This window comes from Falco rusticolus, chromosome 5 (assembly GCF_015220075.1).
Source record: "Falco rusticolus isolate bFalRus1 chromosome 5, bFalRus1.pri, whole genome shotgun sequence".
NCBI lineage: Eukaryota > Metazoa > Chordata > Aves > Falconiformes > Falconidae > Falco > Falco rusticolus.
This window is the reverse complement of record NC_051191.1, coordinates 55344914-55366541: the sequence shown is the minus strand read 5'-3', so window position 1 is coordinate 55366541 and position 21628 is coordinate 55344914. Positions and strand designations below refer to the sequence as shown.

The 21628-nt window shown below is 48.1% G+C and overlaps 1 protein-coding gene across 9 annotated transcripts in view; it reads right to left on the bottom strand.

Annotated features, from left to right (window-relative positions):
• The window catches only part of TCF20 (transcription factor 20), a 131491-nt gene that overhangs the window by 61968 nt on the left and 47895 nt on the right, over positions 1 to 21628 (bottom strand). For 5 of the 9 annotated variants that reach the window (XM_037387627.1, XM_037387619.1, XM_037387625.1 and 2 more), the window contains exon 3: positions 5136 to 5312. The exons of 2 other annotated variants lie outside the window; for them this stretch is intronic. The gene's annotated coding sequence lies outside the window, so the exon portion shown is untranslated. Of the gene's footprint in view, positions 1 to 2452; positions 2684 to 5135; positions 6112 to 21628 lie in introns of those variants that run through there. 2 more of the 9 variants (XM_037387621.1, XM_037387622.1) reach the window with 2 other exon arrangements.

The following is a 21628-nucleotide window of genomic DNA, read 5'->3' as shown; positions in this document are numbered from 1 at the left end:
CAAACAGAGATCTGGCATACCCTGTGTCAAAAGGCAAGATATGCATAAGCCAGCTATAAACTCTTAAATATAACCTTATCTCAAATTATAAGGAAGCCAAGCAAGCAGCATAAAATTATTCAGGTTTATTACATATTATACCCTCATTCCAGACAGCAACCTGCCAAGTTGGTAGAATAGGAATTGTGCAGTACAATTCCTATGAAGGGACCCTTCCAAGAGCAGCAGTATTGCCATTTTGCTGTGCTTCATGGGTGGTTTAGTTAAACATGACCTAAAAAGGAAGGCAGAAAGGGGGCATGCAATGATTTTCTTTCTAACGTTATACCGAGAACCCAAAAGGATTTCTTTACGCACATTTCCGCAACAGGAAGGGGGGGGGGGAAACAACGGACCCCCAAAGCATACACACTTCACTCTTTCCCCTGCAGACTTTATACACGTATCACAGACAGAACCATATTAAACACTCTTTTACTTACACTGCTTTAAGCCTTTAAATTTAATCCGAGTATCCTTTCATATGTAGTAAAGGAGAGGTTAATATCTCCCCAGTTCTTCAGCTGAAGATTAAGGAAACTTCTTCTGACAGTAAGAGGGGGTTTTTTTACAACTAATAAAGAAGTTTTCTGTTTCATCTGAATAACCTTCAGATCTTATTTACGCGTTACAGAAACAGATTTACTCCTTTAACATTCACCTCAAAACTTCTTTATGAAGAATTAGTTACTAAGTAAAGGATGAAACAACAACAAAAAGAATCCCGACCCCCTGTTAAAGACACTCACAACCAAGCTGCTCCTAGTGCTTTCATATAGGGAACCATGTTTAACCTGCCCCAGGCTGCAAAGGCATATTAAAGCATACATTTCAGCAAAACTGCAGGTTTCATCAGTTCCAAAGCCTCTGAAATCTGATTTAGAGATCAAAGCCCAAACTGTGTCAAAACACATACCATTCTACCAGAAACGACGCTAAGAGATTTAAAGCTAAGTAGTCTCAAGAATACAAACTTGCAAGAAGGCCCAAAACCCTCCCCTAGACATTTAAGTCTATTAATACAAAGACCGAAAGCTATCAAGCTTGTCTGAGGTCATTCCCAAAACTATAAGCAATAAGAATGTACTGTAGCAAGTCATATATTTGATATAAAAGGTGCTGTCATACTCCCACTCTGAAGGCATAGTAAGTTCGCTTGCTAATTTAACCAGAAAACACAAAAATATGCATTTCACATGCCAGCAATGTACAGAAATGAGGAAAAGCTATTATTCTCTCCTTGTAACATTAAAGTTTAAGACATAGATGACTGAACCAATAAGTATCTCCGTCCTTTTTTTTTAATAGTAATTCTTTCTGCAGTACACTAATGCAGCTGCCTTTTTATAGGCCAACAACATAATGCAGACACAGCAAATGAAGAAATACAGCTTCAAACAACTCAAGTTAAAGTGAACTAATAGGGAACCCTATTTGAAGGCACAGATTTAAGGAAAAACAACCACCCCAAAACACTTCAGCCAAATGAAAACTCACAAGTAACAATACTAAGTAGTATTTATCACATATACTTAAACAAATGGACTTAGTTATGCATCACAATACCTGTCTGTAAGCCTCAGAAACCAAAGTTATCTAACAAAAAAGCAGTCTAGAAAACAGGTGAAAAAAGTCTAGCTCTTCCCGAATTGAGTTCGGCCAACATGCTACAAACCTAACCCGGAGGCTGCTGCATCTCCATCATGCAGTCACTCTATTGCTCTACAAATAAACAGGGTAAAGGTGAGCCAACTGCTATATGCACACCTATTGATCAGGAAGCATGCTAAAAAAATCAAACACTCCAAAGAATTACCCATGGATGAATCAACCAATGGCAACAAGTTACACACACATGAATAGCTTTCAAAATGCTAACTGAACACAGAAGGCTCTGAAACTGAACCTCAATCCCCTTGCAGGTGTATCTCTTATTTTTTTTCTTTTCAAAAGAAGGATTAAAAGAAGCCACCCTGAAACAGAACAGGAAACATTTGGCTGCAATTCAATCAAACTGCCTGCCCTTTTAATCAAGGGGGGAATGTTACTAATAAGATAGCATACACAAAAAATAAAGGATTCTGATGGTGCAAAATCTACCCACAGAGACAACCACTTGTTGATTCACATACAAATGTGCTCCTATTTTCAGCTTAGTAACAGAGTGCCGGTATCATTAGACAGCTCTGATACATAGGTTAAAACACTAAGGTTACGTAACTTTCTCTTATTTCTTCCTTGAAAGTGAGGAAAAATAGCTTCCAACTGCAGTCCTAAACACGACTTCCAGCAAAGTAAGAAGCATTAACAAAAGAAAATCTGATCCTCACAGCAGCCCCAACACACTACATCCTATCTCTGCAAATGAGCAGTGTAGAGTTAACTCTACAGAAAGAAAAAAAGCACCACGAACCTCAAGCATTCACAACACAGCCCGTCCACCTACTGCAACTTGTTCTTCTCCGACATTTTTAATCAGTTGCCCCTTCAACGGAAGCGCCAATCGCCACATCCCCATAAAAACTTCACAGTTCTTGCAAAACACCAATCTTTTGGGACAGGAAAACAGGTGTGCACCTCACCACGGAGCACGAGGGCCTCTTTCAACACACATCAACACAAACATATTTTCTTTAAAGAAAAAAACAAAGGGGGGGGGGGGGGGGGGGGCTTAACCATGCTACGAAGAGAACTTCCCAAGAGCCCTTTCTCAAGCCCTCCTCATACCCAGCACTCGCTCTCCAACTCACGGAGATCCCTACATTCCCTCCCACACAACCCCTCGCACTGCCGGGGGAGCCTCGGCCTCCCCAGCGGGGGCACCGGGCCCCCCCAGCAGCTCTCCCTCCCCAGGCCTCCCCCGAACCCCAGCACCCCGCGGCGCGGCGCGGCCCGGCCCGGCCCAAGCGCGGGTGCCCCTTACCTGCGACCCTCCCTCCCCACCTCCCCCCGCCGCCTTCCCCGGTGCCCCCCGCCGCCGCGGGAGGTACCGGCGGGGCGGGGGCGGCTCAGCAGCGCGGGCGGCGGGGCACCGCGGCGGGCCGGGGGCCGGGCCGGGGGGACCGCGGGGGCCCGGGGGCGTCTCGCTCCATTCTCCCCTCACCCCACACACACAGAGGCGCACACACACAGGAAATAACACGGGGTCAGCTGACCCCCGCCAGCCAATGGCAGCGGGCGCTGGGGAGCAGCGCGCGCCAGCGGGAACGGCGCGAGGCGGCGGGTCCCGGCCGGGCGAGGGAGCGGGGAGGGGAGGGGGAGCGGCGCGTGCGCGCGCGCGCCTGTGTACATGTCTATGTGTGCGCGCGGCAGCATGCGGGGGGGTGGGGGAGGGGGTGGGCTCTCCCACCACGCGCCCGCTTAAAGGGGCCGCGCAGCGCCGGGAGGAGCCCGTTGAGGGCGCCTGCCCGCCGCGGGGCCGGGGAAGGGCAGCGGCAGGCCCGGCCCGTGGGCTGGGAGCGGGCGGCACCGCCGCCGCCGCACGTGGGCGAGGCACGCCCGGCGCGCGTGTCACGCCCCAGCCCCCCGAGGCCCCCGCCCGGCGGCCCAGCCCTGGCGGCGCGGAGGCAGGACGGCGGGCCCCCTCAGCCCTTTCGGGGGCGGGGCCGCGGCGGTTTCCACGTCCATCCCCTCATAAATCAATACCGAGTTATTTTAAGAACCGAATTTATTCCGTTTGGCCGCTCCTCCCCACCGGGCCCCCTCCCAGGCGGGGTGCAGGCAGCTGCCGCCGGCCCGGGAGGGCTGCCGGCGGGGCGGGGGAACCCCTTCCCCGGCCCGCAGCCCTGGCGGACACCCCGAGCCGCGGCCAGGCCGCAAGCCGGGGCTGGGCGCGCCCCGAAGCAGCGGCGCCGCGCGGAGCTCGGGAAACAACATGGAGGCTGCGGGCGGCCGGGCGCGCGCCGTGCCAGCGCGGGGCACCGGCGGCGCGAGGGCTCGGCACGCGCGGCTGCGCCCAGTGGGGCCAGCCCTGCGCCCCCCGCCGCTCCGGTGCCTCCCGGACGATTAGAGACGGGGCTGCCGGCGCTTCCGAGGCCCCCGTCAGCCTTAAATACGGGAGTGAAGCGTGTCCGGTTCGACTTCCACGCTGCAGAAATGATTAAGCTTTTTGGAGCATATTCACTGGTCTTTGGGTTTAATTTTTGAGAGCGATGGGGCAAGGAGACTGGTGGAGGGGGCAGCCCGAGAGCAAGGATGCAGCGCCTGTCAAATCATCATCTCCTTCATTTAAGCCTGCATGCCAGCAAAGGAAGCTCTGTATGACACTACAGTTTCCTCCATCTGCCACTCAGAGCATCTCACGTGAAAACGCAGGAGGCTGGCAGCCTGAGCAGCTCGAAGTGCTGGGCAGAGAAAGCTCGAACATCATTTAAACCTCACTTTGCCAGGAACTTTACAAAGCAGATATGACAGCTTCAAGACAGTCTGCCCTGCTTCCCAAGCTCTGTTCCCCAAATCCTCAGCAAGCCTGATTCTGAGAGAAGGCCCATGCTCATAGCTCATCCCAAAAAGCAACGAACTGCTTAGGAGGCCTGTGTTGTAAGCACAACCGGCTGACAACTTCACTGATGGTTCCTCCACAGGTGACTTGCTCTTTATGTAAAATAAACACGAACCACCATATCTTGTACCATGCATTATCTGTCAAAAGTAATTCAGAGCCTGGCTGAAATTCCATCTAGGCACGACTGCAATGATGGCAATAGTCTGGGGAAAACAACCAGAGCAGACAACAATTACACGTGCTCCTACCCTTTGTCTTTCAGGTTCACAATTCACCAGTGTCGGGGACTCCGCAGCTGCCAGCTGGGCAAGTCACGAAGCGGGAGTGCCCACGAAGGACTTGCCTGCTCCTCCACCCCCCTCTGGACTCAACAGGCAACAGCTCCTTTTGGAGGCAAGCCTTCTGCTCTGATCTATGCCTTCTCTCGCAGATGAGATTACTGAAATGTGCCCTGCATCAGCTACCTGGGAGCTGCAGCTGGAGCACACAGATGCTGCCTTATTGCATGCTCTTGCAGTATGGTGTGCCCCTGCTCTCTTCAGCACTTGTTGCCTATTTGCATGTAGCATTTAAGGAATGGTGGTTCACTTACGGGAGGTGGAGGTCATTGCTTCCTTTGCCTGAAGAAGAGGATCCGACAGCACATTCACTGTGATAAACTGTGAGGTTGCTCTAGTCGCAAACAGCCTTAATCTTGTTGACTGCCATGGCATGCTAAGAGCTTGGTTAGAGCAGCATTCCCTCTGGGGATCCAGGGCTGTGATAAAAGCTGTAATGGGGTGGGGGAACTCGATAAGGTTTTTATAATTTGATTTTGCATTATCTGTTTTCTGATTTTGAAGTGAAATGTCAATTGAGGTCAATCCTTTATGTAGATTTATAAGGTTGCAGCACTCTACCTTAAGTTAAACTTAAACTTACCTTAAGGTAAAACCTTTCTGTGTATACAAATACATGAGAAAATACCCATCTATAAAATCTTGGTATATAGAGATTTTTTTTTTACTGAATGTCCAAAATGAAGTTGCAGCATACATAGAAACAGTTTTGTACAATGCTCAAAAAGGCACTATAAAACTACAAGAACAGCTAACATTCACAAGTCCAACATTTTTCAAAGGACCAAAAATAAGTGAATTAGCATACTTAAATACCTGGATCTCTAGTCTGCTGCACAACAACATTTCCCATCTCCGCTAATGAGTACTTATAGGTGTTACAAGGGAAGTACAAGAGGAGATGCTTTTTAAAATATTTAAAAGCTCGTAACTGTGTGGCTGATTTTAAGGCACGAAATGAAGTTTAAAAAAACGTCAGGCTATAAATACAGGTAAATGCCACGCTATCGTCAGCTGTTGTACTACAGTAGGCATCACTGGTAATATAAAGGGTCATTAAAAGCGCAGAATGAAAACAAAGTTACCAAAACTATATTAGTTAAATATCACACAAGCAGAGACACAATATCCTTTGTAGCTTTTGAAGTGATGTATCGGGCTTTAATGTACAACCCCACTGAGCTTAATGGAGAACTTGATTCTCTCAGAAACTAATTTTTGGCTGTCTGCAGACTCCGCATGAAAAAACACTGTCATTAGTACACCTTGTTCACATCACCGAGTTTTTTTTTGCCACTGAACATTTCACTTTATTTCCAGAAGGAAGAAATTCAACATCCTGACTTGGCCATCCAGTGACAACTACTTGACCACCATTAGTTACACACAAAGTAATTTTTAAACTAAAACAGTTAGGACTAATGAAGAAAGTAACGTCCATCATGCTATTAGGGCTCTGATCCTGCAAACACACAATCAGGCGGGAAGCTAACACTCATGCAAACAGTTCTAGTTCAGGGTAAAGTCATCAGTAGTATGTATCTACATGCTCTTAAAGCAACTTACAAGCAAATCACCCTTCAGTTCTGAAAAGAAGAAAAAACCCAAGGATTTAAGGCCAAAACTGGTTACTTACCAAAACAAACCCTTAAAAGGATCCATTTTCAAATCAATGCAAGAACTTAAACTGGTTTGCAAGTACATTTCCAGCAAACATATTCCATCATTGAAGAGTTAAGTGCTATAAATTCAGCAGATGCACTACACCACAGTTGTAAGAAAGACTGAAGTCTCTGGTTCTAGTGTAAGACAGTCAGGTCAGCCCTAATTGTACAGAGCCATTATGGTACTACCACAACAGAAACCTTCCAAATCCTACCCATTTCCACCCAGACACCCTCCCCCAGCTCCTAATCAAAGTGCTTCCAAGGACAGAGGCACAAACAAGGCAGAGACGGTCAGGAAAATGGCCTCAAAACTTGGCACCCTCCTCTACAATGGATGGGAGATTCCAGGCAAAATAAAGCCCCCCGATTAGCCCCTGGGGTTAGTGCCACTGCTCCTACCAGTGCTGCTATTGCAGCACACATGCAAGCAATGTTGACTCTTTTCTTGTACATGAACTCTGTAATGGCAAAAGCAAACGTTTTTTCCCTGTTATGCCTTAATATAAAGCTTACCTTGCACATCCCTTTCCCCTCTACCACAGATCCCAGAGAAAAAAGGTCCTTCTGACCCCAAGAGGACTGACAAATGGAGATAGAGAGTCTCCTTCTGTCTTTGAGGTCACCACTTCTGATCTAGCCATAATGCAGTAATTACTCAGTTTGTGTGGCTCTCCAGAAGCATACATTAGCAGCTGGGGGGGGGGGGGGGGGAGACACGACACGACACAGGGGACAGGATGGAAGGATGACACCATTCCTGACCTCAACCACCTCTCATCTCCACACACTCTCTGTCTGACCTCACTCTGCCTGGAAGGGGGGAGGACAGCAAGTGATGCAGCTTGCAGGATCGAGAAGGAATTGTCAGGTAACATACGCTCAAAAGATTCTGAGCACCCCAGTGTTTCTTAGAGGAAAGATGATTTCTGAATGCAGCTGGTGGGGTCCTCTTGAGAGACGACTTCTTTACAAAAGGTTTCATTCCTGATGAAAAGCACTGAACTAGCAGCACCAGGAGGCTGAAGTCTCTGCAGAGTCAGGCACGCAGATTTCTCACAGGCACGGCACCTGTCCCCTCAAAGTACTACCCTTATCCTAATCCTTTCCCCCGTTACACAATTTTATGTCATGCACAGGCTCACCACTGCACTTTTGCAGCTTTCATCTAAAGGCACTTAGATGCTACAGGAATGGGCATTAGAGGCTAGCTTGAAGATAGATAATACAAAAGATGACCGCAAGATCGGGCACCTACAGGTCACGCAACCAGGGACTGAAACTTATATTCACGGTGGGACAGCTACATCTTTAAGCAAATGTAAAGCAAGGGCAGCTAGCCTGTTTCTCTTTCTCCAAGAAAGACATCAGCATGGCTGCATTCATTAACATTTCCTACCTCTCTTCCTATCTAGCCCCAGGATTTCCCATACCTTCCTCCTGTTCCTTTTGCGCTTACTTCAGATAAAAAGTGTTACATCTGACCCTACACAAGGGAGAAGCCGTATCAGACATCTCCCAAGGAATTGCAACGAAGACAGGGAGGGCTCTCCTCTCATTAATTCACCAATATTGAACTTTTCCCCTTAAGACAGCCAAAGGATCTGTGTGCTTGCTGGAAAGTATTTTGGACAAGCACAGATTCTCAACATACTGTCATGTCTCAGCTGCATCACTTGGAAGCTGCTATCCTCCAGACACAAAAATGCTATCCTCTCCATAAACCATAGTGTTAAGTCCTGCAACAGAGCAACAACTGGGTTGGAAGACTTTGGAGCACCTCAAAGGAAGGAAAACGATAGGTAGGTAGCATGAATCATAGCAGGAGAAATATTAAAATCACCTATATGGGAGACAATTCTGCTCCATCTTTTAATACTGCAACACTTCTGTCCTCTCATCTTCCTGCTATAAGCAGCTGATTCATGAAAGTAAGATCTTTGTACCTTAAGACCTGCTCAGCTGCTTCTGCTTATTCCTTTTACCTTCTGCCAAAAAGCTGCTTCTGGCAGAATCAGAATTAGTTGCTGTAAAAGTAATTGTGATGCTGCAGACAAAAGAATCCAAGTCTAGTAAAAAAAGCGAGAAAAAACAGAAGCTGGGCTTTTGAGGAAAAACAGACCAACGGACCACATTTCCATGTGTATGTCCAAATAAAGGTGGAAATTATAATAGAAAGTCACACAAACAGGATTCTCTAGCAAGACTGTCTCTAACACGGCAGAAAAGGCCATCAACAAATCTTCATTATCTGAATTGCTAAACATATCTAAATAAAAGGAGAAGTTCAAATATTAGAACTCATATTTTTTTAAATGGTCTTACACAAAACCAACTCTGCCTTGCCTCAACATGTTTTACAGAAAGGATTTTTTTTTTTTTTTTTTTTTTTTTTTGCTTTTACTTCTGCTGGCCTTTTACAGAGGTTTCATTTGGGGTGGGGGGGGTGGGGGGGGGGTGTCTGCCTACAGGGAAGTGTGAATTTCCAGGCTTAACAAGCTTAAATCCCCATGACATATAGTCCCCAATTTCAGAGGCAACTATGATTCTGATTCTTACTTTGCTCCCTGTTGGTTTCCTCCCCGATGCATGCAATAGCTGTTTTGAATCTTGGCTGTTCCAACGGGGTGGTGGGAGGAAGTCCCTGAAGGAACAGCATTAGTTCTTCCAGTCACCTTGCTGCCACCATGCTCCAGAATTCAGGCACATGGAACAGCACATGAGAAGGGCTTGCAGCAGCAAGAGGAAAAGCAGAGGGCATCAGACTATACCAAAATCAAGAGGTCGTCCACATTCGTCTGGTATGAAGGCTGTATTTATACTGGGTAATCTAAGGGTCCACTGAAGATACATGTTGCATGAAATCTCATTAACTTCTTGTCACAGAAACTGATTTCTGCTTTTTCTGTCATGTATAGGGATGTTCTCTGGTCCCATTTCAGCAGCAAGATTAATTTATAAAGAGTATTCTTTTAAGCTTCACCACAGTTTACTTATATATCTCCTATTGCTAACAAAACACAAGAAAGAAAAAAAACCTACTTCAAATATGACCACTTTAATTACTTTGTATCTTGAGACTCATAAAAGTACATTCAAAGCTCAAATCCTCTAATTCTACATTTCAGAAGACATTAATGTCTTATTTTAGTACTCTGCGTTACTTCTAAGTCACATTCAAATCCAAGTCAGAATAGTGCACAAGAGAACATACAGAACTTTCAACTTTAAAAACAACATATTCAACCATTTACGAGCACTACCAAGACATTTGGCAGTGGGGGAAAGAAGTGTATTTTGATTCATGTCACCTAACCCAAGCAACAGGGATGCCTTAAAAGCTACCAGGTAATAGAGGTAACCATCCTGGGTTAAGAAAATCAGCATTAAACTTTGCAGAGTGGACAGACCTATTTTTGGGGAGTCTGAGGCATGGAGTAAAACCTTCAGGAACTTGTTTCTGTTTCAGGATTCAAGGGACTCTTCCAGTTGCCTGCTTAAGTTCAGGTTCAGACTAACAAACCTCTGCTTGTATATTGGTGCTTTCATCATCCTTGTTGAAAAGATTATCTTCTGCAGCTGGGAATCCTCCCGGCACTCACATTTGTCCTGAGAGGTGATTAGGACTGAAGGCCCCCTATTTAACTTGTCTGTAAACGTGCTCAGAGTAATTAGACCTAAACAAAACACTGTTGGTTCTATCAGGGCCCAGAAAATAAGATGGGCACTCCTTAGGACATCACCAGCAAGAACAGAAGCCTCAGCAAGAACAATTCATGTCAACCTACCAACTCAATGGGTCTCCACTGGTTTTAGCAAGTTTTAGAAATCCCAAACCCACAAAGAGAAAACAAACTATCCCAACACAAACATTTTCATGAGGAACAGCAGCATACAAGGGCTGCAGTCCTCAAGGTGGTCCCCTAATAACCCTGGCTGAAGCCAGGTTTAATGAAGAGACTCTGCTTACGTTGGCAGAGAGAAAGCATTTCACTAGGGGTGAAATTTCACATTCCCTGGGGTACCTGCCCACAGCTCAAGGATCCTTCCCCCAGAGCTAAGCCTTTCCATAGGAGAGAGCGTGGGGTGAGAGAAGGGACAACTCTCTTCACCAAAACCAGCAATGCTTTGAAATCTTACAGTGAGATTCATTCCACGGGCTGAAGATCAAGGTGTCAGGTTATTCCTAATATTGATGAAAAAGGGTAGTCACCCTATTTACAATAAGCTAGCATTATCTCATCTGAGAAACAGTAAGTCAGCAGCTAGCCTTAAGTGATAAGCAGAGGGGTTTCCTTAACAGTCCTCTTCATTGAGACTGAAGTTTAAAAAAAAAAAAAAAAAAAAAAAAAAAAAAGAGGGCCAGAAAAAAGCAGTGGTGGTTACAAGAAAGGGAATATCTTAACAGAAAGGGGGAGGGGGGGAACCAATTAACACTTTCAGCTCATTCCTCTTCACCACTACCTAGAAATTCTCCTCCAATACAAGCATCACCTGCTAGGGCTTTTTGAGAGACCCTCGCACATCCTCACTGATTACTTCCCCTACTCAGGGAGACAGACTGTCCTTTACCCTAAATGCTTTTATGCTCTTGATGAGGTCTCTTACCCAGCTGGATCCTGCCTCCTTCTCCCACTGCAATCTCTGAGCCTGAGAGAAGACACCTGGGGACCTTCCACTTTGCTTAGGAAAGAGATTTAATCCTTTCATGTCCTAGCATGGGGTTGAAGTGATGCATGCCTCCCCCCTCCCCAAACACACATGGTTACAGTCCTGTGCGACAGATGTCCCCAGCTGAAGAGAAATGAAAGGAAAGGGTTTTCTCCACTGTTTTCTGCTCTTTCAGGACTCATTTAAAAGCAGGTGTAGATAAAGAACTGAGGAAAACCCCATAGGGGACAATCCTGCCATACCCAGACAAGACAATGAGGCTTAAAATCTCTTCTTTATCTTATCTTAGCTAAATCGAATCCCCGATGTCCTCTGCTCCCAGTTTCACGGGGACCATTTTGCTCATTGTCCCCCACCTCCCAGGCTCGCATGCAGTGAGTGTCCAGTCCCACTTGATCACCTCCACTTCTGCCCTTTCTGGTGCCAGAGGTCCAAAGCAGGACCTTCCCGCAGTGGGGCATTTGACTTAATCCTGCAAGGGGGCTGCGGGGTGATTCCAGGCTTTGCTTCCCAGCCAAGCCCGGGTTGTGACTCAGACAAGCCACCAGACAGCACTCAGCACAACACAATGATTTTTATCTTCAAAGTGCTTTACAAACTAACAAATCCTTACTTCCCCTCTGAGAGAAGAAAGAAGGAGGGAAAAAAAAAAAAATCCCTAAACGTCACCACCTTGATGGAGCAGAGATGCAATAACGCCTGAAGTCCTTTCATGTCAGAGCAGGGGCAGAGGAGTCTTGCTGCACAGCAGTGCTTTTTAGGTTTGGGCTTTTTTGTGGTGTTTTTGTCTTTTACACCAAAGACCTGGATTTGAATTCTGTTTCAGATCACTACGGACAGTATGGTAGGACAGAGGCTCCCAAGCTATGGCCAGTAGGTCACTCCCTTAAGGGCTGTGGAGTCGGGGGTCTGAGAAGCAGGCAGCAGTACACGGGTGTTTTCCAAGAATCCACTTGCCTGTTCAGACTGCAAAAGTGCTGCACAATTAATTATACATCTGTGCTACAAAAGATCAGCTCTATAACTGCAGGGGGTGCTATTCATCAGCCTTGAAATGTACTGGCAGAGGACAGCCAGGGTCCAGTAGTTGAAATAAAGAAATAAATAACTACAAAAGCAGGATGCGCTCTGGGTCGTTAGGAGTGGAGTGCAGCGTCGGGACCCAAGTGACCCAGGAGCAGAGGGGAGCCCGGTGCTGCAGCCAGTCGGGATGCAGAGCTTTGCCCAGGAACTTCACAAACCACAGCAGGCGGAGAAGCCACCGGTCATCGGGGTGAGGTGCCTCGCAGAGCGGTGGCAGCAAGAAGCCTGCCTGACACCTGCATGCACTTTTCCTTCCTCAGCCCTCCCCTTTCGAGGAGGCAACAAAACATCACGTTCCCAGCAGCCAGAGTCCGGTCTGAAGTGGCTTCACTGAGGGGCAAATTCAGAAGGACCCCCTTTTCCTCATCCCTTTCTTTGGAAGCCCCCCTTTCCTAGAGCAGGCGTTTAGCAAGTACAAATACACCACAACGTTAGGCATCCTTCCACTGTCACTCTCCACTATCCTTCCTCCTCCAGACACACACACTAACACAAAATGACGGCTTCCTCAACAGACTGAATGAGCAAAGCCCTCGCGCCGATCCTTAATTGTCTGTGCTTTACTCTCTCACTCCAGTCATATTATATCACAAAACTCAAAGCAGCCCACCCACTGCCCCAGTCTTTGTCCAAAATCTCCAGTGAACAGTAAATTGGACACAGGAAAAAAAAAATATTGCTGAAGAAGAAGGGAGGGGCAAGCTAACCCCCCCTTTTCCTCCTCCCCCTTTTTTTTTCCTTCCTTTTTTTTTTTTTTTTTTGAGGTTGCTTTTTGCTGGTGCACCCACATTGCTATTGTGCGGATGTCAGTTAAAAAAACCCAACAACAACCAAAACCCAAAAAAGATGGAGATATTAAAGAAGAAATCATATCTCACAGCCCTTGAGAATGTGACCCTGAGGCCCTGCCCTTCTCCCTCCTGGTGTACCCACGCATCACGGTGAAATGGCAGGCCCCCACCCCATCCACCCCCGTGCTACTCTGAACCTGCAGAGCGAGAAAAAAATGAAAACGCATCCAAAACCAAAACAAAATATAAAAGGCATCGTCAATGAGAGACACAGGGGGAAGGAAGGGGGGGGAAGCCCCCCACACCACACACAGACGCACGCACATGCACAACCCCCCCCCCAACCCATTTACGCCGGTCTCGGAGCAGGGGCCAGGCTGCAGCCAGCAGCCGGGGCCTCCGCAAAGGGACAGGGCCAGCGGCTCCCCGCGGCCGGAGCCGGCCGCCCCCCGCCCGCCTCCCCCGCGCCCCCACCCGCGGGCGCCCGGGCGGGCACGGCGGCGTCACTGGGGCGGGTGACACGCACAGGGCGCCGCAGACACACGGCCGCCGCCGCCGCGCGTGTGGTCGGCGAGAGCTGGCCTCTGCAGGGCAATTTTCCACTCTCAACTTTCAGGGAGAGGAAGAGAGAGATAAAGCCCATTTACTGTACCTTTCTGGCATCTTTCTCAGCTTTCCCTGCTGCTTCTCCCCACCCCCTTCCGATTTATCTCAGCTACTGGTTTTATAAACCGAGAGGGTGGAGGGGGGGAAGGGAAGAGGAGGGGGCTTTTTTTCTCTTCTCTCAGCCCCGTCTGCACCTTCTGCCTGAGCCCGCCGGTGAAGTCACAAGGCTGAGTCTCTGACATCACACAGAGCCCACAAACGCCGGATTGTGACTTCACTGCAGGGTAGAACAGGGAGGAATAGGAGAGGGGAGGGGAAAAGGCTCTTATTCAAACACATATCTGCAGTAGTAACAAAGGGAACTCAGGAAATGGCTGGCCAAGAAAATGGCTTTTTTTTTTTTTTTTTTTTTGTATAAAACATGCTCTCTTTTTTTGTTGAGGTTTTTTGTGGGTTTTTTCCCCAAAGAAAGTTTGTGACCACGATGGAAATACCTTTTTAAAGTGGTCTGGGCAGGATGGACAGCAAGCGCCAGCCTGGGCACCATCCTCCAGTGCAGCACAGGCTCCTGCAGCCCTTTTGGGACGGTGCCGCTCGCCGCAGCCGCGCTGGACCTGCCGGGGCTGGAGCAGGATGAGGTGCTGGGGGAAAAATCGACAGGCACGGGCGGCCGGGGGAGAGGCTCTGTGGGGGGACAGCAGGGGGGGATTGAGGGGAAAGGACCGAAACAGGGATGCTGCGGGTCGCACCTGATACGCGGTGGGAAGGCAAGCACCGAGAGCCACCCGGCCAGCACAGTCACCAGTGTGGCCGAAGCTCCGTGGCAGAGGTCTGGGAGCCATGGGCCAGGCCAAGGTAACGCTGATCAGTGTGCTCTTGGGGTTTTCTTTTCCCCCACCTGAGGATCCGAAATAAACCACTTTTAAAATATAATTGGAGGAAAAGAGGCATTAAAGGTCAGGGTTAAGGTAACAGAGTTGTATGTGAGGCCTAAGCAAGGGAATAGGGTTAAAGAGAGGTTTTCAGTTCCCCAGCGCATTTCTAGGTTTTAGGTGCCCTGGGGACTGGCAGGGAGGCTGGGGTAGGTGAGAGAGAGGTCAGGAGGCTTTGATGTACTCCCAGTACAAGGCAATGCTTGAATGTTGCTCTGGGAGCAAAAGCTGATGATACAGACTTCTGTGGCCATTTCTGAAATAAACCCTAAAAGAAAAAAAAGGGTTATTAAGTAGCTATTGGTTTAATGTGACCTGCAAAGTTGTACGGTTTGGGGACTTTTTTGTCTATCCAGCTGGAGGATTTTTTCTTAACATCAGTTTCTTAAAATTTAACACAACCGCAAACATGTTGGTAAATAAGGAAAAAAAATAAAATATCTGTTATTTGTGTTTAAAATTGAATATTTTTTTCTCCTTTTGAAGCAAGGCAGCTCAAACACTTCCACTGTGCTAATCATGCCTGAAGGCCAGGAATTCAGAGGGATAAGCCAAGGGCACAGCCACAGCCAAGTGAAATAAATAATAATAATTTAAAAATTACACAGTGCTAATTGTGGACAACATTATATTTATAAAGTTATTTGAACTGCAGAGCCAAAGGGGAGACAGCCTGTGCTCCTCACAGTGTGTCCGCTGCTCTCTCCAGCCTCCATCTCTGCCCTCGCCGAGACTTGCAAAGCATTCCCCACTGCCGTGCCGACCTGGAAGGGAGGAGAAAACAGCATTGCCGTTGCAGTCTGCCCTTCCCGCAACCTGCCAGTGCAGCAGGAGGGAAATCTGTACGTGGAGTGAGCGAGAAGCGGGGAGGAAATGATCCAGATCCCTGCCACGAACCGGCTGGCAGGTACATTCCTGGCTTGCTGCTGCCGGACGGCAGGAGCACCCCACGAGTGCCTGGGATGCCCCAGAGGGCTAGCAGCATGCGCAGTGGTGCTGGAAGCCCGGCAGCATGCAGGGGCGAGAGGTACTTGTCAGAAACTTCTGTACCCTGGCAGCTCTACATGCTTCCAGCGTAAACACAGGTGGCCAGAAGATGCTTTTCCAGGTGGGAACTCCTCCATGGCTGAAGCCTCTGTTCCCATACCAACTCTGAATCCCCAGCACCTTGGGGCATCACCCCAGCCCTGGCACGGCCATGGCACCAGGAAAGACTTCCCCTGTCATTTTATGGCTTCTCTATGCCAGTACAGCGATAAACCAGGCTGCAACAGAAGGAATCCTGCCTCCAATTGTGAGAGGGAGGAAAAAGGTACGAACTGCAAGCAGGAAGGTCCCCATCCGATCTCATATCCTTCAGCAAGTCTTGCTCCTTGTTTGACCACAACTTTGCTGCCATTTTTATACTGACAAGCTCCTTTCATCTTTTTTAATTATTTCTTTCCACCCTGCCAACTGCATGAGAGAAGCCTCCACATTTATCCCACTCCTTCCCTCTTGGGGAATCTCTCTCAACCTGCCCGTGGCAGGGAGGCAACATGGCTGCCACCATGCCAGGATGCCAGCAAGGCAAGGAGGTGAAGGGGGGAGAAAGGGAGGCACAGGCATTTGTTGGGAAGTGGAATAAAGCAGTGGGAAGAGGAAGGAATCTCAACACAGGCACACCGACTAGCGCGGACTTGCTCCAACTTGGCCCACAATGCAATTACCTGACTTGGAGGCTGGCCAACTCTCCCAGGCTAAGTCCCTCTGCACTTGTGCAAAGTGCTGTCAGAGCTGCTGGGACCACAAATAGTCAGGGCTTCAGCAGCATGTCTCGTCCAAAAAGAAGAAAGGAAAAAAAAAAAAAAAAAAAAAAAAAAAAAAAAGACAGGGCAGGGACTGAATGGGCTTATTTTCACACAACTGCAATTGTTTTGTTGATGCGGAAAGGTAATTAAAAAAAGTTCTGATTTCAAACGTGCCACAGAATTCCCAGAGCCCGGAGGCTGCTGCTTAGAGGCAGATTAATCACACTGAATTCTCCATCTAGATATTGCATGCACTCCAAACTCCCACCGCTAATAGCTCTAATATTCTCCTCAGCGTGTGCATGCTGCTGGTGTTATGTTCCAGGAATATTAATTCCCCAACTCAAGCTCCTTTCGCTTGCGCATGTACCCTAAAGGCTTGCTGCCGGGCACTGGGAGATTATGGAAAAGAGAAAACAGGGCTAGAGGAGAACCGGGGTGCAAAGGTACTGGCTGGAACTCCTCAAGGAAAGTCATTAATGTTCTTTGGATAAGCAAGCCATCCAAATAAAATCTACCTGAAGGCCAAGTTCTTTAAACAAAGAGAGCCAACTACACATGCACAAGATGGTTGAAATTAAAATGAGCTCCCAATGCTGGCTTTGTGTTACCCACTCCCGCTACCCTGAGAATTGCCAAAAATTTCAGTCCTGTTAATTGTGAGCCACAGCTCAAACCAGGGGGTTCGTTTCTGTCTTCTGCTGGTGTCTTCCCCCAGCCCCCTTTACCCCCAAGCAAGGCTGCAAGCATCTGAACTCTTGCTGCCACACGCTAGCAACAGCGAAAATACAGCAGGTTGCAGTGCAAGCATCCAAAGAGCAGGTAGCACTTTACACGGTGAGCCCCTTCTACCACTAGCAAAACTGACAGGCCAGTACGTTCATGGTCCAGTTCAAGGTCTTGCTGCATGTCAGAGGCCAGAAGGTGTGTCCCTGGGATCCTCATTCCACGCAGAAAACAGAAAAGGGGAGGATGAAGGCAGGAGAAAAATGTGCAATTTTTCTTTGAATTCAAATAACTGGCATTCCTAGTAAGCAGTTCAGTGTGTGTGTGATCTATATATATGGCCAAAAGGCTGACTGCTAAGCTTTAAAACCAATGCACACTTGAGAAGTACCATTTAAGATGTCTATGATGTAATTTTCAAAGCTGCTAAATGCCCAAAGCTCCTACTGCTGTTCAGCAAAGACTGCAGACAGTCGCCAGGTTAAAACACAGTACCCTGAAACCAGCCACACCAGGACTCTGGAAACCACAGTGAAGAAGACACCTCAAAACAGATGGCGCTGGTCATGCTTCCATTTAGTAGGATTACTTGCATGACAAGAAGCTGTCGTGGGCATGATTTTCTTTGTCAAGCAGTCAAAATATGTATCTCCCTGTAATATGAATCAGCATGCCTATGTCAGCACTGGAAAATAAAAGGGAGTTTGCCCCTTTTGTTGCAGGCATTTCTGATATGCGCACCAGCAGAGTACCTGAGCCATAGGTCAATTTGGATGTACAGACCAGCCCATCAACTGTTTTCACAGCTCAGAAACCTTACCTACTCTCTGGACTAAACCCTGTAACATCACAGGTGCGCTGGGGTAGGTGGTGGCCCTTTCCACAACCACAGCAGGTCAAAGAGAAAAGCCAACATTTTAATGGCTAAATACTTTACAGGGGGCTGTTGGTGGTAGGAGGGAGACGCATTAGAGGAGAGACATTTTTTGAGGCTTCATTCATTTGCTATGTATCATGCAGGTCTACAATCATGTGCCCTTGTTGCGACTCTAACCCAGGCACCGCCTGCATAAGGCCTCTGGGGTTTAACTCTGCTGTGGTGGAAGGGGAGAGGCATGGGCTTCCTTCGCTGTGATAAACCAAGGCATCGCTGTGTGTAGCTTAGGTGCAAATCTGTGATCCTCTTTCTCTCTTTGTACACAAAGAATGAAGCTGATAGCGAAGCTGACATCTAAATCCTCACTATTGCACATCTGAGATAACCCCGGTTGTTTTTGTTTTTCGAATTCAAACATATGAGAAGGGAGAAAGACAGAAGGATTTCAACCCTTGCCAAACCCTGTTGCCAGCCCCCTGAGTTACAGATCTATGAACTCTTACATGGGATGAGGGCTCTTTGCTTTTATCTCCCTGTGCAGCGCATGTCCTCAGCCCTTTGCAAACAGATGTTTTGCCCTCCGAAAGGGAAAAGAGGAAAAGAGAGCGAGCATGAGCACGGGGGAGAGAGAGTGAGCATGAGCAAGAATGCTGTCTGCAGATGTCAATCAGGACTTCAGTCTGGGTCTAACCTGCCAGTCCTGCAAAAGGAGGATACATGAATTTTCTAGTTGGATAGTCAGTATCATCAAACAAGAAAATTGTGAGGTTTAGATTGTAATGCAGTCTCATGTTCAGTAAAAAGGCCTTGCTACATGGTGATGATGTGGGACTGAGGAGCCTATTCCTAGCAGCTTAAAAATTAAAATTTCACTACAAATATCCTAAAGAAATGGTCAAAAATAGTACAGCATTTCAGACCGTTTTTGTAGAGCATGGTAACGTTGGCAAGGGGGAAGTGATCGTAGGTAGAATACTGTCAGGTTTAGGGAAAGCTTTCTCTGCATTTTAAAAAAATTGCATGAAGGAAAATATTCTTAGGAATGAAAAGTCTAATGATTACATGTATATAGAGAGTGTCATCTCTATCTTGGCGTTTAACAGAAATCAACTCCCCCATGCCAACACCCTCCCCTCCAGCCACCCACCCTGATATTCTTCTTCACCACTTCCCACCCATTAACCCAGTACCTGCAGTGCAGTGTTCAAGTGGGACTGGCGGAGCTGCTGCCGCTGTCATCTCCTCAGAGCTGGCAGTCACCTGCCAATCTCGCCCCCACTTCCTCCTCCCTCCTGCTCCCCCCCACCCCTCGTCAGTGCAGCTTTCCCTGGGGATAGATCACTCTCCCCCCCACCCCCCCCAGCAGCCTGACAAATAACTACTGTTAACTCAATAATATCCCCTTCCAAGGTTTTTTAATTACCAGCTGTCCGCAGGGTGCAAGACTCTCACGTACAGAGAGAAACGGGCCAGAGAGGGAGGCTAGCAACAGGGGGTCGAAGAGTTTGGGCTGAAGCGGGCTTCACGCCGAGGGACAGGCTCCTTGTCCTCCATCCACATGGCAGGGCTGGCACAGGCAACCTGCAAACCCCTGCGGGATGCTGCCGCCCAGGCAGCAGATACAGGCACCCCAGCAGGTGCAGGGTGGTTAACATGCCGCTGTATTTTTTTTTTTTTTTTTGGGGGGGGGGGGGATTTGATCCTGAAAGGGCTGATGTGGAAAGCTGCTCCTGCAGGACAACGGGAGGCTCTGCTATATCAGCTGAGGAAGCACCATAGTATTTGTTTATATGGCATTTTAAATGGGAACCAGAAAAAGGAGGGGGAAGGGAGAGGAGAAAAAAATCAGGTGCATTTCTGTTTGTGTATCTTTACCAAATACATCTATCTTTTCACATACGAGAAGGCCTTTTTTTTTCCTTTGCAAGACAATAATCTTATTTTGTCTTTTTTTTTTTTCCCCTGAAAATTCAGGGGTCTGTGGCTCAAGAGGCTTTTTCTTAGCCTTGCATTAAATGGACACACAGCTTACAGAACTTTCAAATAAGCTCTCCACCTAGTATTTGTTTGTTCACACCCAATTACACTCCCTTGATTTTTAACAGGGTTGAATAAGGCTTATTTTTAAAATTCAGTTAATGAAGTTTTATCTGAATAGTCATAAGCCTATTAGAGCTCGAGTTGTCCATCGAATCCCCCCTCCCCCCCCCCCCCCCCCCCCCCCAGAGGTTAAACAAGACCAGAAATCCTTTTGTACTTGAAATAACACGCTGGGAAGAAAAGAAGTGAGGAAGGATAAAAAAGCCCAAGCCCCACATTCGGTCCTTTTTAACTCATAAAGAGACACTGGGAAAAGCACGTAAATGCAAGGCTTCCTCCCTGCACCCTTCTTCTACTCCTCTCCTTCCTTTGTAGGTCACCTTTACTATGAAGACAGTGATGCTTCAAGTCTTCATTTGCTTAAATCAAGACATTAAGTTCAGCACACCTATCAGGTAACTGCCATACCCCAGGCAGGCAATGAAGGGGAAGGAGCGTCCATCCCAGCATCCTGGCACTGGCGAAGCAGGCACCCTGCATGGGGCAAGGACCGGGTATTCCAACACAGGAGTGGGGCCGAGGAGGCTTCCCTGGGAAGGGGCAAGCACTTTTGGAGGAGGACAAGTTTGAGGACACAGCACCAAACATGCTGTGCTCGGGTGCAAGGGGAGCAGACAGACATGTTGTGCTGTGGGATGGCCCAATGCTGGCCTCTGCACCCCAGCAAGGGCTGAGGGTGGCAGTCAAGTGGGACAGCACAGCGAGCACAGCCTAGGAGACCTTTAGCATCAGCCCCTCCACCCCTGGGGAGCATCCTGGCAGGCGAGAGAGCCCCAGCTCCCCTGAAATAAACAGCAGCCTTCCCAATGCTTCATTAAACTAACACAGCTTCCCGCCATTGCCCCGGCAACCGACACAGGCCTCCTGTTTGCCAGCTGGGAGAATTAAAGGCAGCCTGGCAGCCAGCCCCTGGCTCCTCTGAAAGCTCCCCTTACACGGTCAGAAAGCATCCCCAGGCGACCCCCAAGGTGCCATCTGAGATGGGGGGGGAGTCCTGCCCACCCCCGCTCTGGCAAGCTGCAGTCCCCAGGGAGCCAGGGACCCCAGGATCCCACCACTGCCACCAGCTCTGATGCTGGAGGACAACACAAAGCTGGAGGGCTTGCCAAAACAATCCTTGGACTGGAAAAGGACTAAATAACCCCCTGGATGGTCCAATGGGGCAAAGGTGGACGCTACTCCCTGTCACAGCAACACCTCTGTCCAAATGTGATCAATAGTTCATATTAATTAGCAATACATTCCTCTCACTGCCCATCCCCTAGCTGAGTAAGCAAATTATGTCCTCTTGTCCCTGTTTTCTTCCTTTCTCTTAAATTATATATGCCACAAGGAAAGCCCTAGCACAAGCCCCCCACTAGCATCAACCCCCTGGCAGAGGCAGGAAAGGCAACAGGGGACAAGCTGCCCCATCCTTCATGGCTCGCCCTTAGAAAAAGCCATCCCAGGAAGAGCTCTGAATGAAAGTATTGATGCTGTACCAGCCTCAAGTGCACAGATGTCCTGC